At 46.7% G+C, this 20,233-nt stretch overlaps 1 non-coding gene across 1 annotated transcript; it reads right to left on the reverse strand.

Moving 5' to 3' along the window:
• Positions 1 to 19,392: 19,392 nt before the first annotated feature.
• On the reverse strand, positions 19,393 to 19,464 carry trnaw-cca (transfer RNA tryptophan (anticodon CCA)). Its single transcript has one exon. It is a non-coding gene; the product is annotated as a tRNA-Trp (tRNA).
• Between the last annotated feature and the right edge of the window lie 769 nt (positions 19,465 to 20,233).

A 20,233-nucleotide genomic window follows, 5' to 3' on the forward strand; every position in this document is an offset into this window, starting at 1 on the left:
GAGCTCTCAGGGATGTTTCAATATTTAGAGCAGATACTTGGTCATATCTGACATTGTATAGGGTCAATGGTTGTGCATTTCTGGGAACGATTCATCGGCAAAACTACACTTTCGTTGTCGTCTCTCGGAGGGTGTCAGCATTTTAAGGACTGTGGAAAGGATATAAATATATTACCGGGGGTTCACCCACTTAATTTGGTTTCAGTGGCTGAATTTAAAGTGCACACTGAGAATTGGAGAGAAACTTTCTTAAATAACGGAACCAGAGAATTAATCATAAACCTGAACCAAACCTGTTCTCGATCACGCAGTGCTGTCGGGCTGAAGATTTCATATAGTCTGTTCTTCCCTGACCTTTGCGGAGATTCACTTTCTATCTGTTCAATATCTGACTTATGTAAATGTGATATTGCAAAATGTTATTTAAAAAGTGATGAAAGGAATCTGTTTGTTTATCGCTGTAACTAATATCATTCTCCGTACTCCCTAATTATATCAGTGGAGATTTATCCCACCTTACTTAAGGGCATTCGCTCAATCTGTTAACCCAAATTGTCTCTCGGAGTTTGGTCTGCTGAACAAACCGAAGCAGCGTTCTGCAGATGTAGAACGAATGGATCGGAGTCAGTCAGTTGAATATACGGTATGGAGGATAATTAAACGTACACAGAAAATTTATTTTTCTGCCCTCGCTTTTACTGGTGTTCCTGGTAAGTCTGCATTTCCAAATATTAATCTTGTAACCATTTCATTTGTATTGCGGATTCTAACGTTTAAATCCCAGTTTCTGTCACTGTTCCTTGTAAATGACCATATCCCTATTTCATTATGTAAACGATATTTAACTGTAAACATTGTGCTCATTACACAGCAATCGATTATATTCAGTTTATTCCTCTTGTTATGTGAATGAAAGAAGATTGTTTCCTCGACATTGTCAATTGGGAGATTTATTTAATGAATAGTTTTCGTCTGCTGTCTACTCTGAGCCCCGGAAGCAGATTCGAATCGTTATCTTCTTGGCGTTAAACAATAACTAATGAGGCCAGTGGAATCATAAGTGAGTGGAGAATGATGAATATAACCAGCCATAGTCCTTGCATTGAATTTAAGGGAAGGTGAATGGACGGGTTATATTATTGCTGAGCAGTCTGTTCCACGCCCGATTATCATTGTGTGATCCGGACAGTGGGTGCTAATTGTTAGACAGTGAAAACCATATCACATCAAGTCATTCAGATATTATTTCCTTTAAGGATATTATTTTTAGATATACTGGGTAAACTGAATGATACAGATCTGCAATTGTCCAAAAATCATTCCAATTGATTTTACTTCCAATTGATTTTAAATGGAATAATGTTTAGAGTAATTTCCATTATGGTTTAATCGCTTTATATTCCCTCGATCAAATTGTAAGCTACTTAGTTCTCAATCACAAGTGCAAAACAACAGAATAGCAGTGATCGGCTTCCATTCAGATACCTACTCAATTTCAAGGTGGTAGATCACATTGTTAGTTAGACCACCAGCCCATTCATAGTGACGAGCGTGAATAGCTTTGCGATGTAAGTGGACATTCTCACATTTCAGGCGTTATTAGAGATATATATATAGAGATAAAGGGATGGATAAAGAGACAGATAAACAGACAGAGAGACAGACAGTCAGACAGATATAGTTATATGGACAGATTGACAGAGAGACAGACGGTGAGATAAAGAGGGAGAGGCAGATATAGATAAAGATGGATACATATATATATATATATATATATTTATGGATGGACAGATATATATTTTTAGAGAGATAGTGACATGGAGAGATAGATAGAGATGGATAGATAGACAAACATTTAGACATACAGACAGACAGATTGTGCACAGCTCAGTAATTTCCTTTTCATTGATTTAAATGATAAAACCGAGTAGCATTTTAGAAACATCAGCCCATGCGACAGCATTCGGTTTACCTCTTCACTGAAAGTTGAAAGGTTGCCCAGTGATCAATGACTGAAATGCGGAGAGTTGAAAACCCTAAGTCAATACGTTGCTACCTTTACATATCCGGGAGCAAAAGGGAAAAATCCGCTATTATTGCCAATACACATTTTTTTAAATGTCTACCTCTTCCTGCCCCAAAGGAGTTGAGTCATTTTTGAGTTTTCATAATCGAGGTAGCTCATGTGCGACAATTGATTTCATAATATCCTCCTTTGGTGCACTTTGCTGCTGTTGTTTCACACCCCAGATGTTTCTTGCTCAGATCGGGACGATTCAGCCTTACTCCGTCTCTGCTGTTTGCTGGAGTTTGACCAGTCAAACAGACCACTCTCTCCTCATGGCCAAGTGTCCTCCTCTGCTTCTTTTGCTGATCTCTTTAATTCGAAGTATATCCTCTGAGAGTGATTATCGCTCTCCCCTGATCTGACACATCTCATGGCTGATGTTAATTTCAACTGTCGAATTTTTGCTTTTAATTCATCATGTTCTCTGTCCCTGCTTCTAGTCTCAGGTAAAACTTGAACCACATCCGCCAGGCGGAAACGAGGCGAATTCTGGATGGACAAGTTTTAGAGGCCGGCCGGTTTAATCCAGATTGAATTCAATGTTGCGTGCAATTGGACGAGGAATAAAGCCAAAGTCAGACGTGAACCCGCCCCTTACCCCTGGCCGGGTAAGTTTACATCGTGATTTAAACAGGTCCTTGCATAGTTTCGGTTCCGAGGCCCAATCTGAAATTATCATTCTTAAAGTTTGAGGCGAAACACTCGCTGTAACAGGTCCTTCTGCCACTGCACTTATCCTGGCAGACCAAACATTTATCACCTCGAACGTTCAAACACATTCCAGCAGAATACTTTGCACAATGATCAGCATCAGCCCCCAGGTGATTATCGCAATATATCACAGCATCTCTGATAAGGACCAGGACACAGGAGATTAGTCGCAACATATCCCCGTATAACTGTTCTGGGCAGGGCCCAGGGGATTGTCCCAATATCTACCAGCACCTATGATCAGGAGCAGGACACAGGAGATTGCCCCAATGTCTACCAGCATCACTTATCAGAAGCAGGACCCAGTGGATTGCCCCAATATAGCCCAGCATCATTGATCAGGAGCAGGACACAAGGGGTTGCCCCGATATATCCCAGCATCATTGATCAGGAGCAGGACACAAGGGGTTGCCCCAATATATCCCAGCATCACTGATCAGGAGCAGGACACAGGGGGTTGCCCCAATATATCCCAGCATCATTGATCAGGAGCAGGACACAGGGGGTTGCCCCAATATATCCCAGCATCATTGATCAGGAGCAGGACACAGGGGTTTGCCCCAATATATCCCAGCATCATTGATCAGTAGCAGGACACAGGGGGTTGCCCCGATATATCCCAGCATCATTGATCAGGAGCAGGACACAAGGGGTTGCCCCAATATATCTCAGCATCACTGATCAGGAGCAGGACACAGGGGGTTGCCCCAATATATCCCAGCATCATTGATCAGGAGCAGGACACAGGGGGTTGCCCCAATATATCCCAGCATCATTGATCAGGAGCAGGACACAGGGGGTTGCCCCAATATATCCCAGCATCATTGATCAGGAGCGGGACACAGGGGGTTGCCCCGATATATCCCAGCATCACTGATCAGAAGCAGGACCCAGTGGATTGCCCCAATATATCCCAGCATCACTGATCAGGAGCAGGACATAGGGGGTTGCCCCGATATATCCCAGCATCATTGATCAGGAGCAGGACACAAGGGGTTGCCCCAATATATCCCAGCATCACTGATCAGGAGCAGGACACAAGGGGTTGCCCCAATATATACAACTTTCACTGGTGTCGAGCAGTACCCAGGGGATTACCCCAATAATCCCAGCGTCACTGATCAGGAGCAGGACCCAGGGGATTGCCCCAATATATACCAGCATCACTGATTAGGAGCAGAACCCAGGGGGTTACCCCAATATATACGAGTATCACTGATCAGGAGCAGGCCACAAGGGATTGCCCCAATATATTCCAGCATCACTGATCAGGAGCAGGACCCAGGGGATTGCCCCAATATATACCAACATCACTGATCAGGAGCAGGACACAGGGGGTTGATGCGATATATGCCAACATCACTGATCAGGAGCAGGACCCATTGGATGGCCCCAATTTAAGCCAGCAACGCTGATCAGGACCAGGACCCAGGGGATTGTCTAGTTTGATGACAAACACCCTGCTCCCTTCTTTAGCTATCACCGTGCCCGCGATCCATTTGGGACCATGTCCATAGTTTAGCACATACACAGGGTCATTCAGATCAATTTCCCGTGAGACAGTGGCGGGACCATCATTTACATTTTGTTGCTGACGCCTGCTCTCTACCTGATCATGCAGGTTGGGGTGGACCAGCGAAAATCTGGTTTTAAGTGTCCTTTTCATGAGTAGCTCAGCCGGGGGCACCCTTGTGAGCGAGTGGGATCTCATGCTATAGCTGAGCAGTACTCGGGACAGGCGGGTTCGGAGTGAGCCTTCTGTGACTCGTTTGAGGCTCTGATTCATTGTTTGTGCTGCCCGCTCTGCCTGCCCATTGGAGGCTGGTTTAAACGGGGTCGAGGTGGTATGTTTCATCCCATTGCCGGTCATGAATTCTTTAAATTTGGCACTGGTGAAACATGGCCCGTTGTCACTGACCAGTATGTCAGGCATGCCGTGGGTGGTAAACATGGCCCTCAGGCTTTCAATGGTGGCGGTGGCGGTGCTTCCCGACATTATTTCACATTCAATCCTTTTTGAAAAAGCATCCTCCATCACCAGGAACATTTTACCAAGAAACGGGCCTGCACAGTTTACATGGATCCTCGACCATGGTCTGGAGGGCCAGGACCACAACGGAGTGGTGCCTCTCTGAGCGCGTTGGTCAACTGAGCACATACACTGCATTGCCATACACAGGATCGAAGTTATAGTCGATACCGGGCCAGCACATGTGGTATCTGGCTATCGCTTTCATCATTACTATACCCGGGCTTGTGCTGTGGAGATCCGAGATGAACGTCTGAACGTCTCCCTGCTCTTTTTGGGTAGCACTACGCGGTTACCCCACAACAGGCAGTCTGCCTGAATGGACAGCTCGTCCTTTCGCCGCTGGAACGGCTTGATTGGCTCTTGTATTTCAACGGAGATGCTGGCCCAGCTCCCATGCAGTACATAGTTTTTTACTCGGGAGAGAAGAGGATCTTGGCTGTCCATGTCCTAATCTGGCGGGCCGTAACAGGTGATTTATCATTTTCAAACGCTTCCATGACCAGCAACAAGTCAGCGGGCTGCGGCACCATCAACTATTTTGCAGGCTGTGCCATTTCCACCCCCGTGGTGGGCAATGGTAGCCGACAGAGTATCCGCACCGTTCTCAGTGCCTGGCCTGCGGCGGATGGTCTAGTTATACGCTGAGAACGTGAGTGCCCACCTTTGTATGCGGGCTGAGGCATTAGTTTTTATCCCCTTCTTTTCAGTGAACAGGGATGTGAGGGGCATGTGATCGGTTTCCAGCTCAAATTTGAGGCCAAACAGGTACTGATGTATTTTCTTTACCCCGAACACACACGCTGATGCCTCTTTCTCAATCATGCTGTAGGCCCTCTCGGCCTTAGACAAGCTCCTGGAAGCATAGGCGACAGGTTGCAATTTCCCCGCAATGTTAGCTTGTTGTAATACACACCCGACTCTGTACGACGACGCGTCACATACTAGCACAAGTCTTTTACATGGGTTATACAATACAAGCAGCTTGTTGGAGCATAAAAGGTTGCTGGCTTTGTCAAACGCAATTACTTGTTTTTTTCCCCATACCCAGTTCTTACCTTTGTGCAAAAACACATGTAGGGGCTCTAGAAGGTGCTTAACCCCAGTAGGAAGTTACCAAAATAGTTGAGGAGTCCCAGGAACGACCGCAGCTCCGTGACGTTCTGTGGCCTGGGCGCGTTCATGATAGCCTCTGTCTTGGCGTCTGTGGGCCGAATGCCGTCCGCCGCAATCTTTCACCCCAAAATCTCCACTTCTGTTGCCATGCAGACGCATTTCGACCTCTTCAGCTGCAGCCCTACGCGATCCAGTCGCTGGAGGACCTCCTCCAGATTTTGTATGTGTTCGGCGGTGTCCAGGCCCATAACCAATATATCATCCTGAAAGACCACCTTGTGTGGTACCGACTTGAGTAGGCTCTCCATGTTTCTCTGGAAGATCGCTGCAGCCGACCGAATTCCAAACGGGCATCTGTTGTCGCTGAACAGTCCCTTTTGCGTGTTGATGCAGGTGAGGCCATTCAAAGACTCCTCCAGGTCCTGCGTCATGTAGGCCAAAATCAGGTCAAGCTTGGTGAACGCCTTGCCTCCTGCCAGCGCGCCAAATAGGTCGTCTGTCTTCGGTAGTGCGTATTGGTCCTGTAGCGAGAAACGATTAATAGTTACTTTATAATCGCCGCAAACCCTGACCGTGCCATCACTTTTGAGTACTGGAACAAGCGGGCTGGCCCACTCGCTGAATTCCACTGGGGAGATGATGCCCTCGTGTTGCAGCCTGTCCAGCTCGATTTCCACTCTCTCCTCATCATGTGAGGTACCGCTCGCGCCTTGTGGTGAATGGGTCGTGCCTCTGGGACCAAGTGGATTCGCACCTTCGCCCCGGAAAAGTTTCCAATGCCTGGCTCAGAAAGGGAAGGAAATTTGTTCAGAACCTGGGTACATAATGCCTCATCAACATGTGATAGCGTTCAGATGGTATCCCAGTTCCAGCCAGCTCCTTCCAAGCAGTGTGTGGCCATCGCCCGGGACAATCTAGAGTGGCAGTTCGTGCACCGTGCCCTCGTAGGTGACCTTGACCATGGCGCTGCCCAGGACAGTGATAAGCTCTTTGGTGTACATTTTCAGTTTCGTGTGGATGGGGCTTCGGGCTGGTCTAAATGCCTTGTTGCACCACAGTCTCTCAAACATCTTTTTACTCACGATGGATTGGCTTGCGCCAGTGTCCAGTTCCATGGTTACGGGTAAGCCATTTCATTTTACATTTAGCATTATAGGTGGACATTTCGTCGAAAATGTGTGCACCCCGTGTACTTCAGCATCTGCCTCCTCTCTCTGAGGCTTGAAATTGCTTTGATCCACCATTTATCGATCTTCCTATGCCACATGGTGGTGAGCAGGTTTTGCAGAGCTTGCAGTTCATTCGCAAGCTCGTTGGAGATGCCCCATTGTTCCACAGCTCTTGCAAACATACCCTTTGAAGCGGCATGTATAGGCTGAATGGAAGCCTGCACAACACCAACACGGTGTGAATTGCCTTGCACTCATCCTTTGTTGGGGACTCTGAGTCATCTGGGTCACCTGAGGCCTGCTGGCAGTTGCAGACTCGTGGTTTCTGCCCTGTACATTTCTGCTCACAAACACAGTTCCAGTTAATTTATGAACATTGCTAGCACTTGTGTGCTGAGAGATTTGTTTGGTGTTATCGCTGGTGGACATAAATACCTCTGTTATCGCAATGGCCTTACTGAGAGTCGGTGTCTCTACAGCCAAAAGTTTTCGTAGGATGGTCTCGTGGCCAATGCCCAGTACAAAAAAAAGTCTCTGAGCATTTGCTCCAGGTAGCCATCAAAGTCACATTATCCTGCAAGTCGCCTTTGCTCGGCGATGTAGCTCGCCACTTCCTGATCTTCAGATCGCTGGCACGTGTAGAACCGATACCTAGCCATAGCACGCTGTCCCTCGGATTAAGATGCTCCAGAACCAGTGTACACAGCTCCTCATACGATTTATCCGTGGGTTTCACCGCAGCCAGAAGATTCTTCATGAGGCTGTAGGTCGGTGCCCCACAGACTGTGAGGAGGACCGCTCACCTTTTTCCAGCACTTCCTTCTCCGTCCAGCTCATTGGCTACAAAGTACTGGTCTAGCCGTTCGACATAGGCTTCCCAGTCCTCACCCTCTGAGAACTTCTCCAGGATGCCTACATTTTGCTGCAAGTTTGTGTTGGATTCGTATTCTCGTCGCCAGTTATTGTGGTCCCAACACAGATGATGCTGCACACAGGGACGTTAAAGTAACAGTGACCTCAGTCTTTCATAAGACACTCCAGAGTGAGAAACTGGCCTTAGGGGCCGGCTTAAATACAGTGCTCCCAAGGGGTGCTGGGATTCCTTGGGACTTCAGGGGATGAGCTCCCTGGTGGGGGAAAATGGGAGTGCATGCTTTTCAGATACACAACACCATACATTGCCTCAACTTTGATTTCTGCCAACATCCCTTGTGTTTAACCTTCGCTGCACCTCTGCCACGATCACTCACCGTTCCTCCACCACGACCTCTCACCGTTCCACCATCACGATTTCTCGTCACTCCTCCACCACGACCTCTCACCGCTCCTCCACCACGACCGCTCACCGCTCCTCCACCACGATCTCTCAACGTTCCTCCACCACGATCTCTCACCGTTCCTCCACCACGATCTCTCACCGTTCCTCCACACTGACCTTCCCACTCCTCCGCTGTACCTGCATCCCACCGATGTTCCTGCCCATGCACCAAACGGCGACCTGGGTTTTGATGACCTGCAGCAGAGCAGGTCTCCAGCCGTCCTGGTTAACCCTTGCCACTGGACCAAGACCTCGCTCTGTCAAGCCCGTGTGGTGGCTGGTGTGCAATGGTCACACCACGTTAAAACAATCCACCCACAGGCAGCTTCCACCCTTTGATTGGAGTTCAGGACTGGAACATCGGGTCCTTCATTGAAACACCTGTGAACCCATGTGGAAGTAAGCCTTCCTCGTTCGAGGACCCACCTATGATGATGATTATGATGATGTGTGGGACTTTACCAAATGCCTGCTGGAAACCATCAGATTAAATCTAGTAAGACCCGTCCCTTGATTCAGTTTTCACTGACCTTGCCTCAGGAAGGCTATATTGGCTTTGGAGGGAGCACTGTGTCGGTTTCCCAGAATGATACCTGGATTCCAAGGTTTAAATTAAGATATGACATTACACCCACTGGAAATTAGAGGGTCGAGCAGTGATTTGATCAACATTTTCAAGATAATAAGAGAACTGATAGAGTAGGTAGAGATAAATGATTCCCGCTGGTTGGGGAGTCCCAGACTAGGGGCCAAAATCTAAACATTAGAGCCAGACGTTTCAGGAGGGAAATTCGGAAACATTCCTACACACACAGGGTGGGAGAGGTTTGGAACTCCCTTCTGCAAAGGGCAGTTGGTGCGGGGTCAGTTGTTCATTTTACATCGCATTTTGACCAAAATTATTAAGGAATATGGGCCAAAGGTGTGTATCTGGAGTTTCGTCACAGATCAGCCATGATCACATTGAATGGCGGAAGCGGCTCGATGTGCTTAATGGCCTCCTCCTCTTCCTGTGTAACAGGCTCGAGGGGCTGAATGGCCTCCTTCTGTTCCTGTGTCACAGGCACGAGGAGCTGAATGTCCTCCCCCTGTTCCTGTATAACAGGCTCGAGGGCCTGAATGGGCCTCCTCCTGTTCCTGTGTAACAGGCTCGAGGGGCTGAATGGGCCTCCTCCTGTTCCTGTGTAACAGGCTCGAGGGGCTGAATGGGCCACCTCCTGTTCCTGTGTAACAGACTCGAGGAGTTGAATGGGCCTCCTCCTGTTCCTGTGTAACAGGCTGAAGGGGCTGAATGGGTCTCCTCCTGTTCCTGTGTAACAGGCTCGAGGGGCTGAATGGGCCTCCTCCTGTTCCTGTGTAACAGGCTTGAGGGGCTGAATGGGCCTCGTCCTGTTCCTGTGTAATAGGCTCGAGGGGTGAATGGCCTCCTCCTGTTCCTGTGTAACAGGCTCGAGGGGCTGAATGGGCCTCCTCCTGTTCCTGTGCAACAGGCTCGAGGGGCTGAATGGGCCTATTCCTGTTCCTGTGTGTATGGTCTGGGAAACAAAGGGAGGTGATATGAGAAAACATAAACTAAATGGTATTGTGTAAAAAGGGAAGCAGAAGGATTGAGTGATTTACACACAGAAATCTTTGAAGCTGGGTAGATAAGTTGCTAAGTTGTTTAAACAGAATACAGGGCCCTTGGCTTTATATGTAGTGAAATAGAGGACACCAGCGAGGAAGTTGTACCATACCTTTTCAATCCCGGTTTCGGCCTCAGTTGGAGAACTGTTTACAGTTCTGAGCACCACAATTTAGGAAGGATATCAAGGCATTGGAGAGAACGTAAGAAATATATAAGAAACATTTTCTGTTGTTGTTGAGGACACAAACACAGGCATTCATCGAGAATCAACCTGCAGGTGACCACACATAACTAAAGAGAGCCAGAGAGACTGACAGAGATATTGACAAGGACTGAAAACACTTTGCGATCAGAAAATTGACGGCCCAGCTGTGGTTAATGACACGGCTTTTGATGATTGATCTCCTTACAAGCCTTGAACTCATTGAATGGCGGTGCAGGCTAGAAGGGCCGAATGGCCTACTCCTGCACATATTTTCTATGTTTTCTATGTTTCTACTCAGCACGATTCAGGCATTGATTTGAATTATAACTTCTTAACGATAACAATTATGTGAAGTATGTAACTATGTAATACTTGCCACCAGAGGACGTGACTGTTGGAGTCCTAATGGTCACCTGCCCACACGTGCAGGGCCAGTATAAAAGGTTGGCTGCCATGTTGTTCAGGCACTCGGTAGTTGTAATAAAGAAGACTAAGGTCACACTAAGTTTAGCTCACAGTACTCACCCTCGGGGATTTCTTCTATACACAACAATTGGCGACGAGTAACAGAATACGAACCTTCACACAACCATGGCTGCCGTTAGAATATTCGAGAGATCCGTAGAGGGTGATGATTGTGAAGCCTTCGTCGAGCAGCTCGACCAGTACTTTGTGGCCAACGAGCTGGAAGGAGACACTAACGTGGCCAAGCACAGGGCGGTTCTCCTCACCGTCTGTGGGCCGAAAATATACAGCCTCATCAAGAATCTGCTCACACCGACAAAACCAACGGAGAAGGAATATTCAGAGTTGTGCACACTGGTTTGGGACTACCTCAAGCCGAAGGAGAGTATCTTCATGGCCAGATATCGTTTTTACACGCACCATCGCTCCGGGGACCAGGACCTGGCGGATTATGTCACCGACCTGAGACGCCTCGCGGGACCTTGCGATTTTGGAGCTGCATTGGGGCAAATACTGTGGGACTTTTACGTGCTGGGCATCAGCCACGAGGTCATTCTTCGAAAGCTGATGGCTGCTGAAACCCGAGACCTGAGCAGGGCCATCGCGATCGCCCAGGCATGCATGGCCACGGACGATATCACCAAACAGATAACTTCTCAACATCGAAGCTCACCGGCAAGTACTGTGCATAAAATGATGTCGCTAGCAGGCTGAACTGCATTTGGCAGGGCCTGTACCTCTTCGGCTGCAAGACCTGTGATGACTCAGAGTCCGTCATCGGGGATGAATCTGAATCTATTAGCACGGTATTGGTGCTAATAGATTCACATTCATCGGGCCCATTAATGTCGATTCAAGCATTACGTGTGCAAAGGCTGCACAACGATGGGGTACCTCCAGTGAATGTGCAAACGTGCTATGACATACCACGTGGCAGAGGATGATCGATCCGGCACGGATCATGCAGCACAGGCAACTCAAACCGAGGAACAAGGACTCCCAGGTGCCGGTGGGGATGGTGCATTTTATCAGGGAGGCTTTGACGGTGTGCCCGAAACGTTTCCGCTGCCCACCTGGGGCTCGCTTACCGTGGCGGAGTTCTGAGTAGAGCGTTTGCTTAGGGAGTCTCGTGTTGGGCATGTGGACAATGTGGCCCGCCCAACGGAGCTGGTCGAGTGTGGTCAGTGCTTCAATGCTGGGGATGTTGGCCTGATCGTGAACACTGATGTTCGTGCGTCTGTCCTCCCAGGGGATTTGCAGGACCTTGCGGATACAGCCCTGGTGGTATTTCTCCAGTGATTTGAGATGTCTGCTGTATATAGTCCATGTCTCGGAGCTATACCACGGGGCAGGTATCACCACCATAAGCTTGGTGCCAGATTTGAGGTCCTGGTCTTTAAACACTCTCCTCCTCAGGTGATCGAAGGCAGTGCTGGCACACTGGAGGTGGTGTTGGACCTCGTCATCGATGTCTGACCTTGTTGATAGTAGGTTCCCGAGGCGTGAAAAATGGTCCACGCTGTCGAAGACCACACTTACAGCCTTCCTAAATATAGCACCTTCATTCTATTCTCTTAAAACAAGTTCCTGAATTCTCGGCTAACTGTGCAGATTCGAGCTGTGGTTTTATCCTAAGATAGATTTATTAACAGTGTTTCCATAGTGTAGTAGTTATCACATTCGCCTCACACACGAAAGGTCTCTGGTCCGAAACCGGGCGAAAAACTTGAAAATTTGAAAATGGGCCGAATGGTTGACTCCTGTTCCTAACTCTTACGTTCTTATGATCTCTTGACCATTCACAGGAGAACAATCTCTCCTCTGAACATGCATGAGAAAGCTCCAGAAAATATTTCTGTCCGAGGTGCTTTCGCGTGTGAGGCGAACGTGTTAACCGTTACACTGCGGAAACATCTCCACTTTCTGTACCTGATTACCAAAATTAAACCCAATGAGATCGGGATAAAAGTTCCTCACATGCTCAGGGCAAAATATCTGATCGATGGTCTACAAAAGAATGAACAAACTTCAGCACCAGGTCAGACGGAAATGTGAAGCGAGCAGGTGGAATGCTGAATTGCACTTTTAAGGAGTTGGTGATAACAAAACAAATGGGTTCCGCTTCAAGATAAGAAAAGTCACAAGTGGGATTCGAACCCACACCTTCAGAGAAAACTGAAATTTGAACACAGCACCTTTGAACGCTCGACCATCCTGACTATTCAGTGCTGTGTGTGGCCACCTGCAGTTTGATTTTGAACTTTTGTATTATGTCACATGAAATAAATGAGGGCAGCAGGCGGATCTCTGCCTGACACCGGGGAAACAGTGAGACAGACATTGGAGCAAGGGTCTGGTTATTGTCAAACAGCAAATGAAATATTAATTCTGGAAGAAAAATATCAAAAAGAACAATGACCCCAACATGATTTAAACATGCAACCTTCGGATCTGCAGTCAGACACAATCTACCGTTGCACCATGAGACCTTCACAGTTAGCTGGAGATGTTCGTCTCTTTGAAGGTTGTGCAATACAAGGGGCTTTAAAATCCCCGCCCATTCCCACCAGGTATCACAAGCAGCGCTCACCGAACAGTCGCCGTTTGGTTTGTTCGAAAACGTTTATCTTGCTTTCACGGGATCCATCATTAATTAACACCTCACCTTCTTTTTCACAATCAAACAAATGCTAACTCAGGGACACTCCATACTTCAATCATTTGTCCTGTGCTTTGCATCTTAACTCGAAAACCATATCCCATTTTACTCACTGTATTTTAGCTTTCTGGTTCAAAGTCTTCATTGCCGATGACACCAGGAATCTGGGGCAACTTTTATCAAATTTAGCAGCACCAGTTATTCCTACCGTGCACACAAAATACAATCAGTAGTGAAGATAAAATCCCACCGTGCATATTTTCAGATTCAATGCAGTCGGATTTCAAAGAAAGTGAAAGAAGTTTACACAGAAAAGATGTGCAAGTGTTACTTGTATTTGTGTATTTAATGAAACTTTGTGGGGCGTCTGACTCCCGTTCATGCCACTGCTGAATAAGAAAGGAGGGTTTGACATTGACCAGACAAGACTGCCCCTGATATTAGTGAGCTCATCCTTTATATTCAGTGGATTCTCGCCCTTTGATGGCCTGCAGTGCAGCGGTTATCACGTTGGCCTCACACGCAAAAGGTCCCCGGTGGATCCGTTTTCTTTCACTCAAACTTACCTATTTATTGAAGTGAAATAAAGTGCAATTAAGGAATAAGGGAGCCCTTTTACCAGGAGAATAAATAGCAAATAATACAGCAAATGCTGGAAATCTCAGCAGGTCAGGCAGCATTTGCCAGGAGACTAAACTCGGGACCTTTCCCGTGTAACGCAAACGTGATAACCACTACACTACAGACACCTCTGTTACAATAATCCCAACAGAGGGGAGGTGACCAGTGAGCTCCCTCTGTGCTGATCGGCATTGTGTGTTGGCTCACCTGAAACAACTTCTGTCCCACACTGAAAGTTCTCAATCCTTCTCCTCCGCTGCCCTTTACAGAAATGTCAGGGATCACCCAGCCACGTGTTCACTTCCACATCCTCCCAGTGGTGCCACAGAGGCTCCTACCGTCTCCCCGCGATCAGCGAACTCACCCAGTTTACAAAATTAAACCCGGACTACGTGCCCGGCAAAGGGCAGGAGAAGCCAGATAGTCTGTAAGCTCGGTCTATCACCGAAAGTATTGGTATTCATGGTGGTTACAGCAATTATTAATCGTCTCACAGACCTCAGTTATTTTTATGCGATGAATTGATCGAGGAGTGAAACCAGGTTAGTCCGCCGGGTCTTAAACCCTCGACCACCAGGGAACAGTTTCGATACATGTCGATACATTTATATATATTTATATATGAACCTGAATATCAACGGCTACCTACCTAGACTTCGTGCTGCCCACGGTAGTGTATCTAACTTTGAGTGAGTGAAATTGTTCCACAGTGACACCCATTTCATCTTTTGTTCCTTTTTAAACACTAGAAACTGAGACAGGGGAATGACTAGAGAAACCAAAGGCCAGGGATATAGACAAGAGGAGGAGAGAAGGGGAAAGATACTTTCCCCTCCCAGAACAAATGCAGAAACCCCTCTGCTGCGCTCGGGGTGACCACCCAGAGCCTGGATACATTAACGTCCCAACAGCTCATTGACTGTCGGAGTGGGACCGTGCGGTGCTTCAGAAGACAGGTCGAAAAAGCGATGTCACTGATTCCGTCTCATGTGCTCCTCTGATCAAGAATAGCAACACACGAAAAATGTTTCAATAATGGTTACACCTTATCTCCACATTTATCAAGCAGTTGTCTCGTTGGTCTAGGGGTATGATTCTTGCTTCGGGGTTGTTACTTGAAATTTGCGAGAGATCCCGGACGAGCGCTCAGTTTACCCATGAATTTTGAAATTGCATTGAACTTTTGCAAAGAAGGACTTGCATTTCTACAAAACCTTTCAGGAACTCATGACGCCCCAAAGCGCTTTGCAACCGTTGAGTTATGATTGAAGTGTTGTAGTGTGGGGAAAGATGAGCCAAATCACCCCACATGAACCGCAACTCTTTGCGAAGGAGTTTGGTGCAAATAATCAGGTGCCTCAGGGACTTGGACTTTCTATGAATGAGTTCTGCTTGTACCTGCGTTCAAGCTTGTAACAGTAACTGGGCTTCCATCTCATGGGAGCAGCGTGGAGCGGTTAGTGAGTAGGTGACCAGGTTGATGTGCGCCGCTTTCAATCTTTGAAATTTCACCAAACAAAGATCCGGTGAATCCAACTGTCCCTGTAAGCGACGGATTGAAGGGATCGGTGCTCCAAACAGAGCTGGAACACACGCAGTGCAGGAATCGGGTCCGCAATATTAAATGTCAGAGTTATTAAGCAGACAATAATTAAACATACACTTAACAACAGTACTTACACCCAAACCTTGCGAATGTTAGCCGAAGAACTCAAACACGTTACAGTTCCCAGCTCGGTGTACAAATTGATCAAACATTAATCGGATTCTAAACTATCTGTTCCAAATGCCACATTTTATATCTTTTCCTTACCCCTGCTTCGTGAAATTGAAACTTTTAATAGTATTACCGAACACAACTGCCCAACTTCTGATGGAAGGTTATTAACCTGAAACGTTAAATCTGTTTCTCTCTCCACAGATGCTTCCTGGCCTGCTCAGTGTTTCCAGCATTTACTCTTTTTATTCTCCAAACTTATAATCAGAGTAACACTTCCCTTGTCATCTAACTACGCTCCTTCCTGATACGTAGCCTTGTCCTACAAACCAGGCTCCTTTCGCACGATTCAGGCATTCATTGGAATTATAACTTCTGAACGATAACAATTTTGTGAAGTATGTAACTATGTAATACTTGCCACCAGAGGGCGTGACTGTTGGATTCCTAATGGTCACCTGCCCACACGTGCAGAGCCAGTATAAAAGGTTGGCTGCCATGTTGTTCAGGCATTCTGGAATTGTAATAAAGAAGACTAAGATCACACTAAGTTTAGCTCACAGTACTCAATCTCGGGGAGTTCTTCGATACACAACAATTGGCGACGAGTAACAGAATACAAACCTTCACACAACCATGGCTGCTGTTGGAATATTAGAGAGATTCACAGAGAGTGAAATAAATGAGGGCAGCAGGCGGATCTCTGCCTGACACCGGGGAAACAGGGAGACAGACCTTGGAGCAAAGGGATATGGATTGAGTCGGCAAAACTAGAGGCATCTGATTCAGGAGATTCGTGGGGTGCGGAAATTCGGTAGGTAATGACTTTAAAAGGAACATTTTTGTTTTGTGCAGTTTTGTTCAGAGAAATGTTTGTGAAATGAATTTTTTGAAGAAAGTGATGCAGCATTTAACCTTCTGCCTTAACACTTCTTTCTGGGTGTCAGGATCACATTTCGTTTCAATGTTATTCTTCCAGAATTAATATTTCATTTGCTGTTTGACAATAACCAGACCCTTGCTCCAAGGTCTGTCTCACTCTTTCCCCGGTGTCAGGCAGAGATCCGCCTGCTGCCCTCATTTATTTCACGTGACAGGACACAAAAGTTCAAAATCAACCTGCAGGTGGCCACACACAGCACTGAATAGTAATTATGGCCGCGTTGTCGAAGGTGCTGTGCTCAGGGTTCGAATCCTATTTCAGAGATTTCTTATATTTAATCATAAGGCAGAACCCATTTGTTTTGTCACCACCAACTCCTTAAAAGTGCGATTCAGCAGTCCACCTGCTCGCTTAACATTTCCGTCTGACCTGGTGCTGAAGTTTGTTCATTCTTTTGTAGAACGACAATCATATATTTTGCCCTGAGCATGTGAGGAACTTTTCTCCCGATCTCATTGGGTTTAATTTTGGTAATCTGGTGCTGAAAGTGGAGATGTTTCCGCTGTGTAACGGTTAACACCTTCTAGTTTTTTGAGTTCTTGCTCAACTTTTTCCTTGAGTGCATATGGTACGGAACGGGGCTTGTAGTAAACCAATCTAGCGTCCTTCTGTACCCTGACACTCGCCTTGAAGCCTTGGATCGGACGGTCCGTTTCGCAAAACACGTCTGGATACTTCTTGATAACCTCATCCGTTGATGAAAATCTCGCTTCCACACAGAAAATCTTACACCAATCCAAGTTCAGTGAGCTGAATCAATTTCTTCCTTGTAAGGCAGACTTGTCTCTTTTCACTGCTATTCGAGGCAAGTTCTGAAATTGATCTTTATATTTCACCGGTACAGTGATACGACCTACCACAGGAATTTACTCTCCCGAGTAGCCTCACAGCTCTATCTTGAGTTTCTCCAGTGGGAAATCACGCAATTTGTCGCGGTACAGTGTCTCCGGTATTACACACACCCATGTCAATTTACATTGGTATCTTGAATCCCGCAACATCTATTTGGATCTTGATGCTTTCCGTATCGCTGTCCGTTAACCTCGTGCTCCTGATGATGTGTAACTCTAAGATCTCCTCGTCCTGTTGTTGTTCTTCCATGCGAGATAGTCTCTTGGGATTTCTACTCATAGCTTTGACTGCTGGACTCATAGCTTTAAAAACAGGTTTACCCTTCAGTCTTCGCAAGATGCCCAGTATTTCTGTCGAAGAAACACTTTGCCTTCACGTGTGGACAACTTTGAGCAATGTGTTGTCCCAGGCACCTACAGCATGACTTCGACGCTCTGGTAGAATTTCCAGTTTATGAGGCTTTGGGCTCCCTTGTTATACCTTCACATGCTCTGATAATGACTCCACGAGACAATGTGTCGTGCTTGAACAGTAGTGACCTGAGTCCTTTCTTGATAACGACAGAGTGAGGATCACAGCTGGTGGCCTGCCTTTTATACTAGGCCAGGCACACCTGTGCAGGTAAGCTACAAGTCTCCCACTGCAGTGCCCTCTTGTGGCACACCTTGTAATAGTACAAGCAGTAACCATGCAGAACACAAGACATGTGTCACTGTGGAACCGTTTCTCTCACTCAAAGTTAGACGCACTACCGTGGGCGCCACAAGGTCTAGGTAGGTAGCCATTGACATTCAGGTTCATATATAAATATATATAAATATATCGACATGTATCGTAACTGTTCCCTGGTGGTCGAGGGGTTAACACCCGGCGCACTAAGCTGGTTTCAATCCTCGATCAATTCATCGCATAAAAATAATTGAGGTCTGTAGAAGGATTAATAATTGCTGTAATCACCATGAATACCAATACTTTCTGTGATAGACCGAGCTTACAGACTATCTGACTTCTCCTGCCCTTTGCCGGGCATGTGTTCGGAGTTTAATTTTGTTAACTGGGTGAGTTCGCTGATCACGGGGAGACAGTAGGAGCCTCTGTGGCCCCATTGTGAGGATGTGGATGTGAACTGGGTGGCTGGGTGATCCGTGACATTTCTGTAAAGGGCAGCGGAGGAGAAGGATTGAGAACTTTCAGTGTGGGACAGAAGTTGTTTAAGGTGAGCCAATACATTCCCGATCAGCACAGAGGGAGCTCACTGGTCAGCTCCTCGCTTTGGGGGTTACTGTACCAGAGGTTTCTGTAGTGTAGTCGTTATCACGTTTGCTGTACACGCGAAAGGTCCCTGGTTCAATCCCAGGCAGAAATATTATGTTTAAACTTGCTGTGGATGAACAATCGGAGGCGAGTTTAGTCTCGCTGCAAATGCTGCCTGACCTGCTGAGATTTCCAGCATTTGCTGTTTTTATTTGCTTTTTATTCTCCTGGCAAAAGGGCTCCCTTATTCCTTAATTGCTCTTTATTTCACTTCAATAAATAGATAAGTTTGAGTGAAAGAAAACGGATCCATCGGGGACCTTTTGCGTGTGAAGCCACCGTTTAATGATAATAATTGTCAGAATTGGAATTCAAGCTGAACACACGTGCAGAGGAGACAGTGACCTGAACACAGCACCTTCGACCACTCGGCCATCCTGACTATTCAGCGCTGTGTGTGGCCATCTGCAGGTTGATTTTGAACTTTTGTGTCCTGTCACATGAAATAAATGAGGGCACCAGGCGTATCTCTGCCTGACACCGGGGAAACAGTGAGGCAGACCTTGGAGCAAGGGTTTGGTTATTTTCAAACAGCAAATGTAATATTAATTCTGGAAGAACAATATCCAAAAGAACAGTGACCCCGACGTGATTTGAACACGCAACCTTCTGATCTGGAGTCAGACGTGCTACCGTTGCGCTACAAGGCCTACACAGCAAGCTCGAGATGTTCGTCTATATGCAGGTTCTGCAATACAAGGGGCTTTAAAATTCCCACCCATTCCCACCAGGTATCACAAGCAGCGCTCACCTGCCAGTCATCGTATGCTTTTTTTCTTAACCTTTTGTCTTGCTTTCACGGGAAAGCATCATTAATTAACCCCTCACCTTCTTTTGCACAATCAAACAAATGCTAACTCAGGGACACTGCATAATTCAATCATTTGTCCTGTGTTTTGTCTAATGTATAGAATGACTCTACAGACTTGTTACTGTCAACTCACTCGGCTGGAGACCTGGTTCAACTTTATTTACTCCCAAAGTGCCCACGTGACATGGTACTCGCTCTAATACACCAGGGCCTGCGCACACACGCGTACAGCCCGATGACCTCCGACAGTGGCGCCCCCTGGTGTCTAGTGACCCCAAGCATCAATACATCACATTTTGCATGTGACTGTTGAACCATATTCCATTTTACTCACTGTATTTTAATGGGCGGGGATTTTAAAGTCCCTTGTATTGCAGAACTTTCATATAGACGAACATCCCTTAACTACTGTGTAAACCTCGTGGTTCAACGGTAGTGCGTCTGATTCTAGATCAAAGGGCTGCTTGTTCAAATCAAGTCGGGGTCAGTGTTCTTCTAGAATTGTTGTTTCACAATAACCAGACCCTTGCTGCAATGTCTGTCTCACTGTATAGTAGTGGTAAGGTTGGGGACAGCATCAAACAAGAAATAAGGGACGTGTGCAGTGG

The sequence above is a fragment of the Pristiophorus japonicus genome, unplaced genomic scaffold, assembly GCF_044704955.1.
Source record: "Pristiophorus japonicus isolate sPriJap1 unplaced genomic scaffold, sPriJap1.hap1 HAP1_SCAFFOLD_45, whole genome shotgun sequence".
NCBI lineage: Eukaryota > Metazoa > Chordata > Chondrichthyes > Pristiophoridae > Pristiophorus > Pristiophorus japonicus.